Below are 14,577 nucleotides of genomic sequence, written 5' to 3'. Positions count from 1 at the left end.
GGTGGCGCGTTCGAAGGCAGGCCACGCGAGGCAGTCTCGCAGAAGTATGGATCGGCACGCGCGCAGGACGTCCGCGCCGCTTGACGATCTCGAACCAAAGAGAGAGCGTCTTGTCTTTCCCGCACCCAAGTAACCCCGCAGCAGCGCAACACTCGCGCCATCTCTTGCACTGCGCTTGCACCACTCCGACTGCCGCGGGCGTCAGGCCACGCGGCGAAGCCGCACTGCAGATGGGAGCCTTGCGGGAAAAACAACATATCAGGGGACGCGTGAGAGTCGCGCATCCCCACAGGGTAAACCAGGAGAGACATGGAAGGCTCCACTAAAAGACACAGTAGGGCCTCTACCAAAAACAAAATTGGGTTACAGGTACTTGTTTACCATGCTGTGTCCGGCTACAAAGATTCCAGAAGCAATCCCTCTGAAAGAGCTCAGCTCCACCGAAGTAGTAGACGCGCTTTTCACAGTGTTTGCATGAGTTGGGTTTCCAGCCGAAATTCAGGTGTATCAAGGGTCAGTATTCACCAGCGCACTGACTTCCACATTCTTGCAAAAGTGCGGGGTAAAGTTAATACACAGTTATGTCTATCACCCTCAGTCAAACAGTGTAGAGAGGTGGCATTCAGTGCTTAAGCGAGTTTTGCGTGCGCTCTGTTACTAGCACAAGAAGGACTGGGAGAACTGTCAGCCGGCAACATTGTTTGCTTTGCGAACGCTTCCACATGAGGCTACAGGGTTCTCGCCAGCAGAACTAGTGTATGGGAGGACACTCCGTTCTCCACTAAGAATGTTAAGAGAGATGTGGGAGGAAAGAGGAGAGAGTCCTACAGTGGTTGAATATGTGCTAAATTTGCTGGAACGAATAAGTCCAACCCAAGAACTAGTCGAAAAGAACATGGGGGTAGCTCAAAAGAACACCAAATTCTATTACGACAAGAATGCGAGGCTTCGTACGTTTAACACCGGAGACCAGGTAATGATCCTCAAACCTTCAAGAAAGAACTGGGACGGGCGCGTTAAAGTGTTGCACAAACTTTCAGATACTAACTATGCTCTGAAAATGCCCGGTCGCAGGAAGGGGGTGAGGATATATCACTGCAATTTGATGAAGCCATATATAGAGTGGAGCGGAGTCGGTAACTATAGCATCAAAGAGCAGGATGGCGCTAGTACTAAGTTTAAGGAGTATAGGGCGACCTCCAACTCTGAAATCGGCCTAGAAGAAGCAGTAAAACATTCGGTAAGCTCGCACGCACTAAGACCCGAGCAGCTAGATGAGCTAAAAGAGCTGTTAGGGGAATATCTCGACAAATATTTGTCGAGATATTCCCCTAACAGTATCGGCCGGGTAGACCCGAACTAATAACGCATGAAATAAAGCTGACATCAACCGAACCCGTAAGATCAAAGCCTTACAGGGTGTCTCCAAGACAGAGAGAGATTATGGAGGCAGAGATACAGTGCATGCTAGAGTTGGGAGTTATTGAGCCCACTAAGAGCGACTACACGTCACCGCTAATACTGGTAGGAACCCCTAACAAGGACCCTCGTCCGTGTGTTGACTACAGGAAGTTAAATGCCATCACTAGGGATCAGCTGTACCCGATACCCAGCATTGAGGAACGAATTGAAAGACTTTGCGCTGCTAGATACTTTTCAACTATAGCTCTCGTGCGGGGGTACTGGCAAGTTCCCCTTTCAGAAAGTGCCAGCAGCTATGCCACATTCATCTCACCTGTAGGCACTTTTCGCCCTCTCGCACTCCGCTTCGGGCTGAAGAACGCCCCGTTTAGCTTCTCTAAGTTAATGGATATTGTCCTAAAAGACTTGCATGAGTTCGCCTTGCCATATCTTGATGATGTAGCAATTTTTTCGGATAGCTGGGAACAACACATATCGCACCTCAAACAGGTGTTTTCACGGTTGAGGGAAGCCGGCTTAACGATGAAAGCGGAAAAGTGTAGATTCGGTTGTTCACAGGTTAGTTATCTGGGCCATGTTGTCGGTCAGGGCATGAGACGGCTAGCCGAGCTGAAAATAGCCACGATTGGAGAATTTTCTCAGTCGCGCACAAAAACAGAACTTCGTTCATTTTTCGGACTTGTGAGGTACTAACAACGGTACATTCCGAATTACTTGCAAATGGCAATTCCATTAATGGACGCCCTCCGAAAGGGAGCACCGAGTAGCGTACATTGGGATAAGAACAAAGAGAACGCTTTCCAAAGTTTGAAAACGCTATTAGTTTTTCGTCCTGTGCTTCGCGCGCCAGACTACACAAAGGAATTCATAGTTCAATGTGACGCAAGTGACACAGGTATGGGCGTGGTACTTAGTCAGGTCGAAGACGATAACGAGGAGCATCCTATTCTCTATGCCAGTCGTAAACTAAATGTAAGAGAGGAAGCCTACAGCGCTTCAGAGAAGGAATGCTCTTGTTTAGTTTAAGACGCCCAGAAGTTGTCGTGTTGCTTGTACGGAGCGAAGTTCATCTTCAAGATCGACCATTGTCCTCTGATGCGGCCCAATCAAATGTCACAAAAATGGCCGCTTGCTATGATGGAGCCTCACTCTCCAAGAGTACAACTTCTCCGTTAGATATAAAAAGGGAAATTTGCATAGCAATGCGGATGGTATGAGCAGGCTAATTTGAATTCTGCGTTTGAAGGTATCGCCAAAATTTTTGGGGTTACTAGTGTTAATTTTGTTAAGCCAAGAAGATCCCTTCTCATTTAGCAGGATTTCCTCCATGATTACTGAATTTGGCATAGCATAGCAAAATGCAGCATTTGGCATAGCGAAATGCAACATTTTTTGTTTCTGCACTTATGTTTTCTTTGAAGCCTAGCGGGTGTAAAGTGAGAGCCAAGCTATGTCATCTCGGCGCAGAGCCATGTTGTGGGGTTTGTTTTGCAGTTGCCCGTCCTTGTTGGATGTTTTGGGGCGGTGACATCACTACACAAGTGGTCGCTGCGAGCCAAGGCATCACCCCCTGGCCACCAGCCGTTCTCTTCCTGCCCAGCGGTTGACAGTGCTGGACAGTCGAGAGCTTCCGGGCCATGGAGGCGATGTTAAGAATGGCCAGCTACAGTGCAAGTTTTACTGGCCAGTTGCGACAGTGGCGGCAACTTTCCTGGAGCGTCGCCGCAAACCTCTAGCCACAGCGTGACTAAGCTGACTGCGTGTGAACAACAATATGTGCATGCTCGACTCTCCATCGCGGGAGCCGAGTTTGACGAAGTCGACATTGTGACTAAAGAGGCTCGGCGGACCAACTAGTGTTACTGAGCCTGCGGGAACGTCTACTGAGACCCCTTCCCACATGCTGACCAAGACGCCAGACAATGGGCAGCCGGCGGGCGCGCTGCAGCTCGGGGAATAAATGCCCCTACTGTGCCGGGTCATCTCCCCTACGGTGCCTCGTCTACCCTACGGTGCCTGGTCAACTCGCCTATGGTGCTTGGACGACCGTTTCCATCACCTGGGTATCGAGGGAGGACCGAGTGTTTATAAACCGCTGCTGTGCAGCTGCTCAGGACACTCTCTCTCAAGCAGTCATGTTAGACTGAAATAAATACTGTAAATAAACCCATATTCCTCGTTCTTGATGAGAAGCAGTCCTTCCCTTTATCAATGTCCTCAGCGTGGATAAGTTGGACGACGGCATGGGCCAGCTACCTTCTAATTCATGCCCGACTCCAATCTTGACAACGGATCACGAGCGATGGGATTGAACCCCTAATCATAACAGCGGGGATAGAGGGAAATGGTTAGCTTCACTGCTGCGTTATTGCCGATGCGGTATGAGATTGCGTGATGCAGTGACTTATCTCCGGCGCGATCTTGTCGGCTCGTCTGAACCTCGGGATAACCGCCACCCTTTTTTTGCCGTAGGAAGTAGAGACGGCTTGTGCTATGGTTTTTGTAGACACGTGTTTGGCTTCAAACTTTTTTTTTATGAGGGTCGATTCGCCACTTACATTTACGATACAATGAACAAAGAAACCGCATATCAGCGGTTGTTGAAGTGACCCACTGGCAGGCTTAGCAGACGAGCTCGTCCGCTAGGCCTAGTTGCCATAGCAACAGTCAATCAGAAGGCTCCTTTCAGCGCACTGGCGCGCTGAGCCAATAGGAGGGCCGCGTGCATCGCGAGCTTCGTCAGACCGGCCCGATTGTTTTACGTTTGCACTTTTTCTATGCAGCCATCGTCGGCGAGTATGTGGGGAACTGAAAGGCAGAACTTTGAACTTTCAAACGATACCGAGATGGTGGTGCTCAGCAGTGGGAAAGACAAGAAATAGCTCCGGTGTTTCTGAGCAATTTTGGTGTCGTTTCTTGCCGTCCATGCTGACAAAATATTTTTTTCTGACACACCTTAGGGTGTGCTTTTGGGCAAATCGTTTTGATATGGCATAGATTTGGCATTACAGATGCCGAAAGAAGTAGGCCCCAAAAATAGATTTTTTTCGCCATTTTTGGTTTTTAAGACCCGTGCCACCCTTTAAGCAAAGTTGTTTCGACAGTGCAAAAACGTGCATCCTAAATGTTATATATAATATATATAATATATATATATATATATATATATATATATATATATATATATATATATATATATATATATATATATATATATTATTACGATATGATTGAGCGATGCTCAAGAAATGAGCCGCCGCGAGAACGACGAAGAAGTTGGTCGGTGCCCTTGGCACGAGCGAGTGTCAGCCTGGCTGCCTGGCTCCAGTGTAAATAGCGTGTAAATAGCATCTCTCGTCTGTGTCTTTCCACACGTAACATTCCTGGTGGAGGTCAGTGCTCCCCATCCTCACCACGGAACTCCGAAGTGGTCGGCACACCGAGCTTGTCACCATGCCTCCCGGTGATGAGCCCGCCTCCGCTACGGCTTCGGCTTGTCCGACTGCTCAAATCGTCACGGTTGCCCCACATCGTGACCCCGGTGTGTTCTCTGGCCTGGAGGGACAGGATGTCGACGACTGGATCAAGCTCTATGAACATGCCAGCCCCAATAACAGGTGGGACCCAACGATCATGCTCGCCAATGTCATCTTTTATCTCGGCGGCACCCCACGCGTGTGGCACCAAACACATGATGACGAAATAACCAGTTGGGACAGTTTCAAAGACAAACTACCGGAACTGTTCAGCGACCCTATTGGGCGCAAGGCTGCCGCGAGAAAGGCTCTTGCATCTCGTGTTCAGTCACCTACAGAGCCATACGTTTCCTACATCCTCGACGTCTTGGCTCTATGCCGTAAAGCTGACGATCATATGTCCGAAGCAGATAAAGTCGCACAAGTGCTAAAAGGCATTGCCGACGATGCTTCCAATTTGCTTGTTTTCGGCAACGTGTCAACTATCGACGCCATTATAAAAGAATGCTGCCGCTTTGAACAGGCTAAGAGCCGCCGTATCTCCCACCACATTGCGCGCCTACCCAACACTGCTGCTACAGAAGAGTACGCATTTGGGCTGGTTGGTTCATGATTACGAGCAATAAAAACAGCGCTAAACGACGGGACGAGTGAAGGGACACAGACAACGGCGCTGACTAACAACCAAAGTGTGTTTATTCTGTCAGTCAGCATATATATGCTCCGCCGCTATCTGAAACCACAGAATCTACAGGAAAGGGCATGCGCAGGGGGGATTGCAATTAATCGTGATTAATCGTGATGACCGCGCACGCCTTATATCCGAAGCCTTCCACATTCACGTTGGTGGCGAAGCATGTGTAAGCCTTCCGTCCATTTCTCTCCTTCCGAAGGAGATTGCCTTCTTATCACATTAATTGCAATCCCCCCTGCGCATGCCCTTTCCTGTAGATTCTGTGGTTTCAGATAGCGGCGGAGCATATATATGCTGACTGACGGAATAATCACACTTTGGTTGTTAGTCAGCGCCGTTGTCTGTGTCCCTTCACTCGTCCCGTCGTTTAGCACTGTTTTTATTGCTCGTAACTGCTGCTACGTCGACATGTGAGGGTCAACCACGTCAGACCACCACCTGTGACAACGTCACCCGTATTGTTCGCCGCGAACTCGAGGCCGCCTGTTAGCCAGCATTCTCCACGCTGTTCCCGATCCGCCAGCAACCACCATTGCGATGATTCAGGCTGTTGTCAGACAGGAATTTGAAAACATGGGTCTGAACACCGTGTCTTCCACGTCTCGACCCAGCGTTCCCCAGTTATCTAACGGCCCTCCTCGTCCCCGGCAGTCCTTTTCTGCCACATCTCGCCGCAACACGTCCGAATGGCGTACACCTGATGACAGGCCGATCTGCTTCCACTGTTGTCGCATCGGCCACATCGCCCGTCACTGCCGCAACCGATGGCCACCACCTCCTCGAACTTACACCCCCACTTATTCCCGCACCTTTGGATCTTCTGTACCCTATGCACCCGCTGTGAACCTACTACCGCTGATGTCCCTGCTCCGAACCTTCGCTACAGCCGCTTGCCCTCACCTCGGCACCACCAGTTCGCTCCAACCCCACCGCTTTTCTTCGCCGCCTATCGCCACCAGCACCCAGCCGGAAAACTAGGCACTGCAGCTTCTGGAGGTGAAGCTGCGTTGTCGACCCTGCCCTCAGATCCTCTGCTCACGTTACCTACTAACCGAAACCTTCTTGACGTTGACGTTGACGGCTATCCTGTCACGGCACTCATCGACACAGGAGCACATCTTTCTATTATGAGTGCTGCCTTCCGACGACGACTGAACAAGCTCCTCACCACAGCGTTGGCACGCGTCGTCCGCGTTGCCGATGGCGGCACTGTGCCTATCAATGGCATGTATGGCATGTGTACGGCACGTGTCAGCATCGCCGGCCGCCACACTCCTGTCCTCTTCACCGTAATAGCTCATTGCCCCCACGACCTTATTCTCGGCCTCGATTTTCTCTCCGCCCATTCTGCCCTTATTGACTGCTCTTCCAGTACCCTTCGCCTCGAGTTGCCGATGCTCGCAGAACCTTCTGACGCACCCCACTGTCACTTACGCTCCACCGGCTTTCTTCGCCTGCCGCCAAAGTCCTTAGCCTACATTGAAATGTTGTCTTTCCCACCAGTTCCTGATGGCGAGTACCTCGTCACTCCTCTGCCTGACATCCCAATACAGTACGATGTCACCGTGCCTCACAGTATAGTTACTATTACTGCGAACTACACTCGCATGCCTATCAGTAACTTTGGATTGGCAAAGCAAATTCTACCGCAAGGTAGTTGCCTTGCCACCATTGATTGTCTCGGCGACCAATACGTGGCAGCATTATCGACCGGTGGTTCTCGCGACCTTAGCATGACCATTGCGCCAGCCTCGGGCATCGATCCCAACATAAAGAAAATGGTTGCGACGGACCTGTCCTCTACGCAGGCTGAAGACATTTGCGAAGTATTATTGTCCTACCGCGATATTTTCGACTTCGACGATCACCCTTTAGGCCAGACGCTCGCGGTCAAGCATCGCATTCTTACTGGCGATGCTGTGCCTACTCACCGACGACCGTACCGAGTTTCTGTGTCGGAACGCCGAGTAATTCAGGATGAAGTGAACAAAATGCTCGATAAAAACATCATTGAGCCTTCATCGAGTCCCTGGGCGGCACCTGTGGTGTTGGTTAAGAAGAAGAACGGCACGTGGCGCTTCTGTGTAGATTACCGTCACCTGAACAGCATTACAAAAAAGGACGTCTACCCGCTCCCACGTATAGACGACGCCCTTGACTGGCTGCACGGTTCCAGATATTTCTCGTCTATTGATCTTCGTTTGGGATATTGGCAGATTGCTGTTGACGACATGGACAAAGAAAAAACCGCGTTCATCACACCTGATGGCCTATACCAATTTAAAGTAATGCCGTTTGGATTATGCAATGCCCCTGCCACCTTTGAGCGTATGATGGACTCCTTGCTCCAAGGTTTCAAATGGTCCACATGCCTCTCCTACCTCGACGATATCATCGTCTTCTCGCCAACGTTCGACACTCACCTTGAGTGTCTCACAACTATACTTGATGTATTTCGAAAGGCGAAGCTGCAACTTAACTCATCCAAATGTCGTTTTGGCCACCGACAAATTACTCTTCTGGGCCATCTAGTTAACGCTTCTGGAGTACAGCCTGATCCCGACAAAACTCGCGCTGTCCGAGAGTTTCCGGTTCCGAAGACAGCGCAGACGTTCGAAGTTTTGTAGGGCTGTGCTTGTACTTTCGTCGTTTTGTTCGTGATTTTGAGACAATTGCTAGGCCCCTAACTAATCTTTTGAGGAAAGGCGTACAATTCTTGTGGGGTACTGCAGAAGCCGCCGCCTTCTCTCGTCTTGTCACTCTTCTAACCTCACCACCCATTCTCGCCCACTTCGACCCTGATGCCCCTACAGAATTACGTACAGATGCCAGCGGTCATGGCGTTGGTGCCGTCTTAGCCCAGCGTCAGCGTGGCAAGGATTGCGTTATTGCTTATGCGAGCCGCCTCCTAGCACCATCGGAGTGCAACTATTCCATTACGGAACGCGAATGCCTTGCTGTTGTCTGGGCGGTTGCAAAGTTCCGTTCTTACCTTTGCAGTCACCCCTTTTCCGTAGTCACTGACCATCATGCTCTTTGCTGGCTCTCATTGCTAAAAGATCCTACAGGCCGGCTTGGTCGATGGGCTTTGAGGCTACAGGAATTTTCATATTCCGTGGTGTACGAGTCTGGCTGCCTGCACCAAGACGCTGACAGTTTGTCGCGTTACCCTGTTGACGACTCTGACTCCTCCAATATGGCCAGTGCTTCTTGCGTATTCTCTGTATCCCAGCTGCTTCATTTCGCCGACGAGCAACGCCGTGACGCCTACATCAGAGCACTTATCGACCGTTTTGAACACTCTCCGGCCGATGCTACTCTACGCCTCTTCGTCCTCCGCGACGGTACTCTGTACCGTCATAACCTTCATCCAGACGGCTCTGAGTTTCTGCTTGTAGTACCTAAACACCTCCCCTCCACCGTTCTAGAAGAGCTTCACGACGCACCAACGGCAGGACACCTCGGCGTATCTCGAACCTATGACCGTGTACGTCGCCGCTTTTTCTGGTCGGGCGTTCCGTACAACGTTACGTCGCCGCTTGTGAACTTTGCCAACGACGCAAGAAGCCTTCCCAGCTCCCCGCAGGCAGTGGCGTAGCAACAGGGGGGGCCGGGAGGCCGTGGGCCCCGGGTGCACGGGGCCAGCCGGGGGGGGGGGGGTGTGTCATATACGTCTGAAGACACCCAAAAATTGTCGATATCCTCGCCTTCCTCGACTACACCCGGGGGGGGGGGGGGGGGTGACAGAAGAGCTAAGGGCCCTGGGTGCCACACGACCTAGCTACGCCACTGCCCGCAGGTTACCTGCAGCCGCTCGACATCCCTGCCGAGCCCTTCCATCGTGTCAGCTTGGGCCTTCTAGGCCCATTTCTGGAATCTACATCAGGAAACAAGTGGGTTGCAGTCGCGGTGGACTACGCGACCCGCTACGCCATAACCCGTGCTCTTCCGACCAGTTGTGCAACTGATGTTGCGGACTTCCTGCTACATGATATCATATTGATGCATGGCGCTCCACGTCAATTGCTTACAGACCGCGGCCGCACCTTTTTGGCTAAAGTCATTGACGACATCATGCGTGCCTGCTCAATACAGCATAAATTTACCACCTCCTACCACCCCCAAACGAACGGCCTCACTGAGCGTTTGAACCGCATTACAGACATGCTATCCAAATACGTTTCAGACGACCACCGTGACTGGGACCTGGCTCTACCTTACATTACCTTTGCATATAACTCTTCTCGTCTTGAAACTGCTGGCTTTTCCCCGTTTTACCTCTTGTAATGCCGCGAACCGATGCTACCACTGGACACTGTGCTTCCATCCGCCACAGCTTCAGCTAGCGATTATGCCCGTGATGCAATCGCCCATGCTGACCATGCTCGCCAACTTGCGTGCGCTCGTCTACAAGTGTCTCAAGACAAGCAGAAACAACGCTACGACCTCCGTCACCGTGATGTCCATTTTGTGCTTGGCGCCCTCGTGTTGCTTTGGTCACCATCGCGTAAAGTCGGCCTTTGTGAAAAACTGCTTTCCTGTTACACAGGCCCATATCGCGTGATACGCAAAGTGAACGATGTCACCTATGAAATTGTTCTAGACACGCCCACGACGTCCTCCGCTGTGACAACCAGTGACATTGTCCACATTGCCCGACTCAAGCCCTACAACTCTCCATGCACCTTGGATATTTAAAATGCAGCACCGTGACGGTGCTTTTGCCGCCGGGGGGGTAATATTACGATATGATTGAGCGATGCTCAAGAGACGAGCCACCGCGAGAACGATGAAGAAGTTGGTCGGTGCCCTTGGCACGAGCGAGTGTCAGCCTGGCTGCCTGGCTCCAGTGTAAATAGCGTGTAAATAGCGTGTAAATAGCATCTCTCGTCTGTGTCTTTCCACACGTAACATTTCATATATATATATATATATATATATATATATATATATATATATATTGTAATGATGTTCAATTGAAGGCGAGAAACAGCAGATAGACAGCAGCCTAGCAGTAGCAAACAGCCCGAGCTCTCTCGCAAATCACAGCATGAGTCGTCGTTGTCGTCTCTGAGCTGCTATCCGAAACGCAAGGCGTGTCTGCTTCATTACATTGGCCCCGGGCGTGAAATGGAGCCACCTTGGCGACTCAGGGAGCAGACAAGATGAAGGGATCGAAATAAGGCTTCAGCCGGCTAACATGCACTGTCTCGTGACCTCGGCAACGAAGGTCCAGCGATGGTGCGATGGGCTCAACGATATAGTTCACAGGGGAGGAGGCGTCAATGATCCAATACGGACCGTGGTACTGCGCAAGTAGCTTAGAAGAAAGGCCAGGCGTGTTAAGCAGTATCCATAGCCAAACAAGGGAACCAGCAGAGAACGTGGGTGTGGCCTGATGACTGTTGCTTCTTGTCCTCTCATGGCCCTGATTCTCGCTGGTCAACGAACAAGCCAGCTGGCGGCAATCTTCAGCGTATCGGGCGACTTCTGAAATAGTTGTGCACTCGGAAGCATCAGGTCGCTAGGGCAGGGTAGTATCCAGAGGACATGAAGGCTCACGTCCATACAAGAGAAAAAAAGGTGAAAAACCGGTGGTCGCTTCTGTCACGGTACTATAAGGGAAAGTAATGAACGGGAGTACGGTGTCCCAATTAGTGTGATCGGATGAAACGTACATCCTCAACGTGTTGCCCAGTGTTTGGTTGAAGCGCACCGTGAGACCGTTCATTTGGATGTGATACGCGGTCGACTTCTGGAGAATGATCCGGCACTCGCGAAGAAGGGATTGTATCGCTTCTGACAAGAAGACACGACCCCTATCATTGAGCAGTTCTCTAGGAGCACTGTGGCGAAGGACGAAGTTGTGAAGAATGAACATCGCAACTTCGCCTGCAGTCACAGCGGGGAGAGCCGCGGTGTCGGCATAGCGCGTGAAGTGATCGATGCCAACAATAATCCAGCGGTTTCCACATCTGCTCGATGGGAGCAGGCTATAGAGGTCATGCCCATGTGGTCGAATGGTCGAGCAGGGCACGGTAGCGGCTGTAGTGGACTAGTAGGGTGTAGTGGGGGAGTTTTGTTTTGCTGGCAGGGGGTGCATTAACGAACGTACTGCTGCACAAGCCGATTCATTCCATGCCAGTAATATTGTTGACGCAGACTTGTGAAGGTTTTTAGGACGCCGGAGTGGGCGTTTTGAGGGTCAGGATGGAAGTATGTGCACATATCGAGCATGTGACGAGGGATAGCTAGAAGCCATTTCAGACCGTCAGGCATATAGTTGCGGCGGTAGAGTGTGTTGTCTCGCACGGCAAAGTGAGCTGCTTGACGGCATAACGTCCGTGTTGGAGGAACGACTGATGGAGCGGCAAGGTAGTCGAGCGGCAGAGCGAGTGATGGGTCCTTACGTTGCTCGGCGGGAATGTCAATAGCGGTCAGTAGTGACGTGTCTGAGGTCGGAGAAGGAACGGAAAGAAAAGCCACATCAGGTGTCATCGGTGAGCGGGAGAGTGCGTCAGCATCAGAATGCTTTCGACTAGAGCGGTATACAACGCGAATGTCGTATTCCTGTAGGCGAAGGGCCTAATGTCCGAGGCAGCCCAAGGCGTCTTTCAAGGAGGAGAGCCTATAAAGGGCATGATGGTCAGTGATGATGCTGAAAGGGCGGCGTAGAGATAAGGACGAAATTTGGCCAATGCCCAAATGATGGCTAAGCATTCCTTCTCTGTAATGGAGTAATTCATCTCAGCTTTCTTTAAGGGTACGGCTGGCATAAGCCATGATGTATTGTTCATTTGTGGCTTTCTGTTGGGCCAAGACCGCACAAAGGCCGAAACTACTGGCATCGGTGTGAACCTCTGTTGGCGCAGTTGGGTTGTAATGGCGAAAAATCGACGGAGAAGTCAGCAACCTGTGTAACTTGTCAAATGCTTCATCGCATGCTGATGACCACGCAGAAATGCCGTTGCTTGCGGTTAGCAGCTTCGTCAAGGGTGCGATAATAAAGGCGAAGTTCCGCACAAAGCGTCGAAAATAAGAGCACAGGCCGATGAAACTTCGCAGGGCCTTAATAGATGTGGGCTTCAGAAACTCGGCGACTGCACGAAGTTTGTTGGGATCAGGTGCCCAGCACTTCCACCAAATGTAATGATGCTTAATTGAAGGCAAGAAACAGCAGATAGATAGCAGCCTAGCAGCAGCGAACAGCCCGAGCTTTCTCGCAAATCACCGCACAGGTCATCGTCTCTGAGCTGCTATCCGAAACACTAACCGAGTCTGCTTCATTACATTATGTGTGTGTGTGTGTGTGTGTATATATATATATATCTATATATATATATATATATATATAAACGAGAAGAAAGGGGGTTAACCGAGGGACCCGATAATTCTTCTCATTATATGACTAATATATATATATATATATATATATATATATATATATATATATATATGTAGCACAAGCAATTTCCCTTGGTGTCAGTGCTTGTTGGCTGCTTATGATATGACTATATATATATATATATATATATATATATATATATATATATATATAGTCATATCATAAGCAGCCAACAAGCACTGACACCAAGGGAAATTGCTTGTGCTATTTTAATAAATGATATAAAGAAACGATAAATTATTGGAAATTAAAGTCGATGAAAAAACAACTTGCCACAGGTGAGAACCGATCCCACAACCTTCGCATTTCACGTGCGATGCTCTACCAATTGAGCTACCGCGGCGCTGTTTCCCCATCCACTTTCTTGGGTATTTATGTGTCCTAGTAGAACCCTGGGAGTGTTAGCCAGCGCCACCACTCACAGACCTTGGCGGCGGACGTGGAACGTCTTTCATGCCGCAGGCGTCACGAGAATGTGATCTTTTTGGGTGAAGGCAACTGGTCAATAAACCCACATATGCTACCTGAAGGTGTCAATGTAGCCGGATTCCAGACCCTCGTTATGTAATGAACGAGAAGAAAGGGGGTTAACCGAGGGGCCTGATTTTATTAGTCATATCATGAGAAGCCAGCAAACACTGACACCAAGGACAACATAGGGGAAATTACTTGTGCTTAGTAAATGAAATAAGGAAACGATAAATTAATGGAAATTAAAGTGGATGAAAAAACAACTTGCCGCAGGTGGGAACCGAACCCACAACCTTCACATTTCGTGAAGGTTGTGGGTTTCGCGAAGGATGTCCGCCGAAATGCGAAGGTTGTGGGTTCGGTTCCCACCTGCGGCAAGTTGTTTTTTTATCCACTTTAATTTCCAATAATTTATCGTTTCTTTATTTCATTTATTAAGCACAAGTAATTTCCCCTGTGTTGTCCTTGGTGTCAGTGCTTGTTGGCTTCTTATGATATGATTAATAAAAATCGGGCCCCTCGGTTAACCCCCTTTCTTCTCGTTCATTATATATACATGTGTGTTTGTGTGTGTTACAGTAATCCCTCATTATAATGAAATCGCTTTATTCGAAATCTCTTCCAGTCCTGACAAAAACGCATACATTTTAAGCTGCATTACTCGAAGTGCACGAAGAGCTTGACCCACTCCGAGCGAAGTCGTGAGCGGAGGCATCCTCGGTGGCATCGACCCTTTTGCGCATGCAGTGTTAAATTAATACTGCTGATGAATTAGTCTCATGCACGCACATAACAGGCCACAAAAGCACCAAACCCACGATCGATGACTGCCTAGTAACGGGTACCAAGCAAGTGCCCAGTGCTCCCAGCTGTTTACTGCAGAGTGAACGGAAACTGTCAAATTCCATGGTGCAGCGTGCCCGAACCGTTAATCTTGGTTACAATCACATCGCTGGTGTCCCTCGTGATAGACTCCACACGAAAATAAAGCTTTCCTGATGCTTTGCGATGCCAGAAAACCACGGTCTCTTGGATGCAGGAAAGTGGCCAAAAAACCACAGGCAGACTTGCACCGTAGCATTCCATGGGGTGCGCTCGATGAGCAAAGT

The 14,577-nt window shown here is 49.9% G+C and overlaps 1 protein-coding gene and 1 non-coding gene across 7 annotated transcripts in view; both read right to left on the bottom strand.

The window, feature by feature from the left end:
• Positions 1 to 14,577, bottom strand: part of LOC139059016 (nuclear factor related to kappa-B-binding protein) — a 617,245-nt gene that overhangs the window by 26,407 nt on the left and 576,261 nt on the right. The gene's annotated exons all lie outside the window — the stretch shown is intronic.
• On the bottom strand, positions 13,268 to 13,340 carry TRNAS-UGA (transfer RNA serine (anticodon UGA)). Its single transcript has one exon. It is a non-coding gene; the product is annotated as a tRNA-Ser (tRNA).

This window comes from Dermacentor albipictus, chromosome 4, assembly GCF_038994185.2.
Source record: "Dermacentor albipictus isolate Rhodes 1998 colony chromosome 4, USDA_Dalb.pri_finalv2, whole genome shotgun sequence".
In the NCBI taxonomy this organism is placed as follows: domain Eukaryota; kingdom Metazoa; phylum Arthropoda; class Arachnida; order Ixodida; family Ixodidae; genus Dermacentor; species Dermacentor albipictus.
Note: the sequence above shows the minus strand (reverse complement) of the source record. Positions and strands in the feature narration are given on the sequence as shown.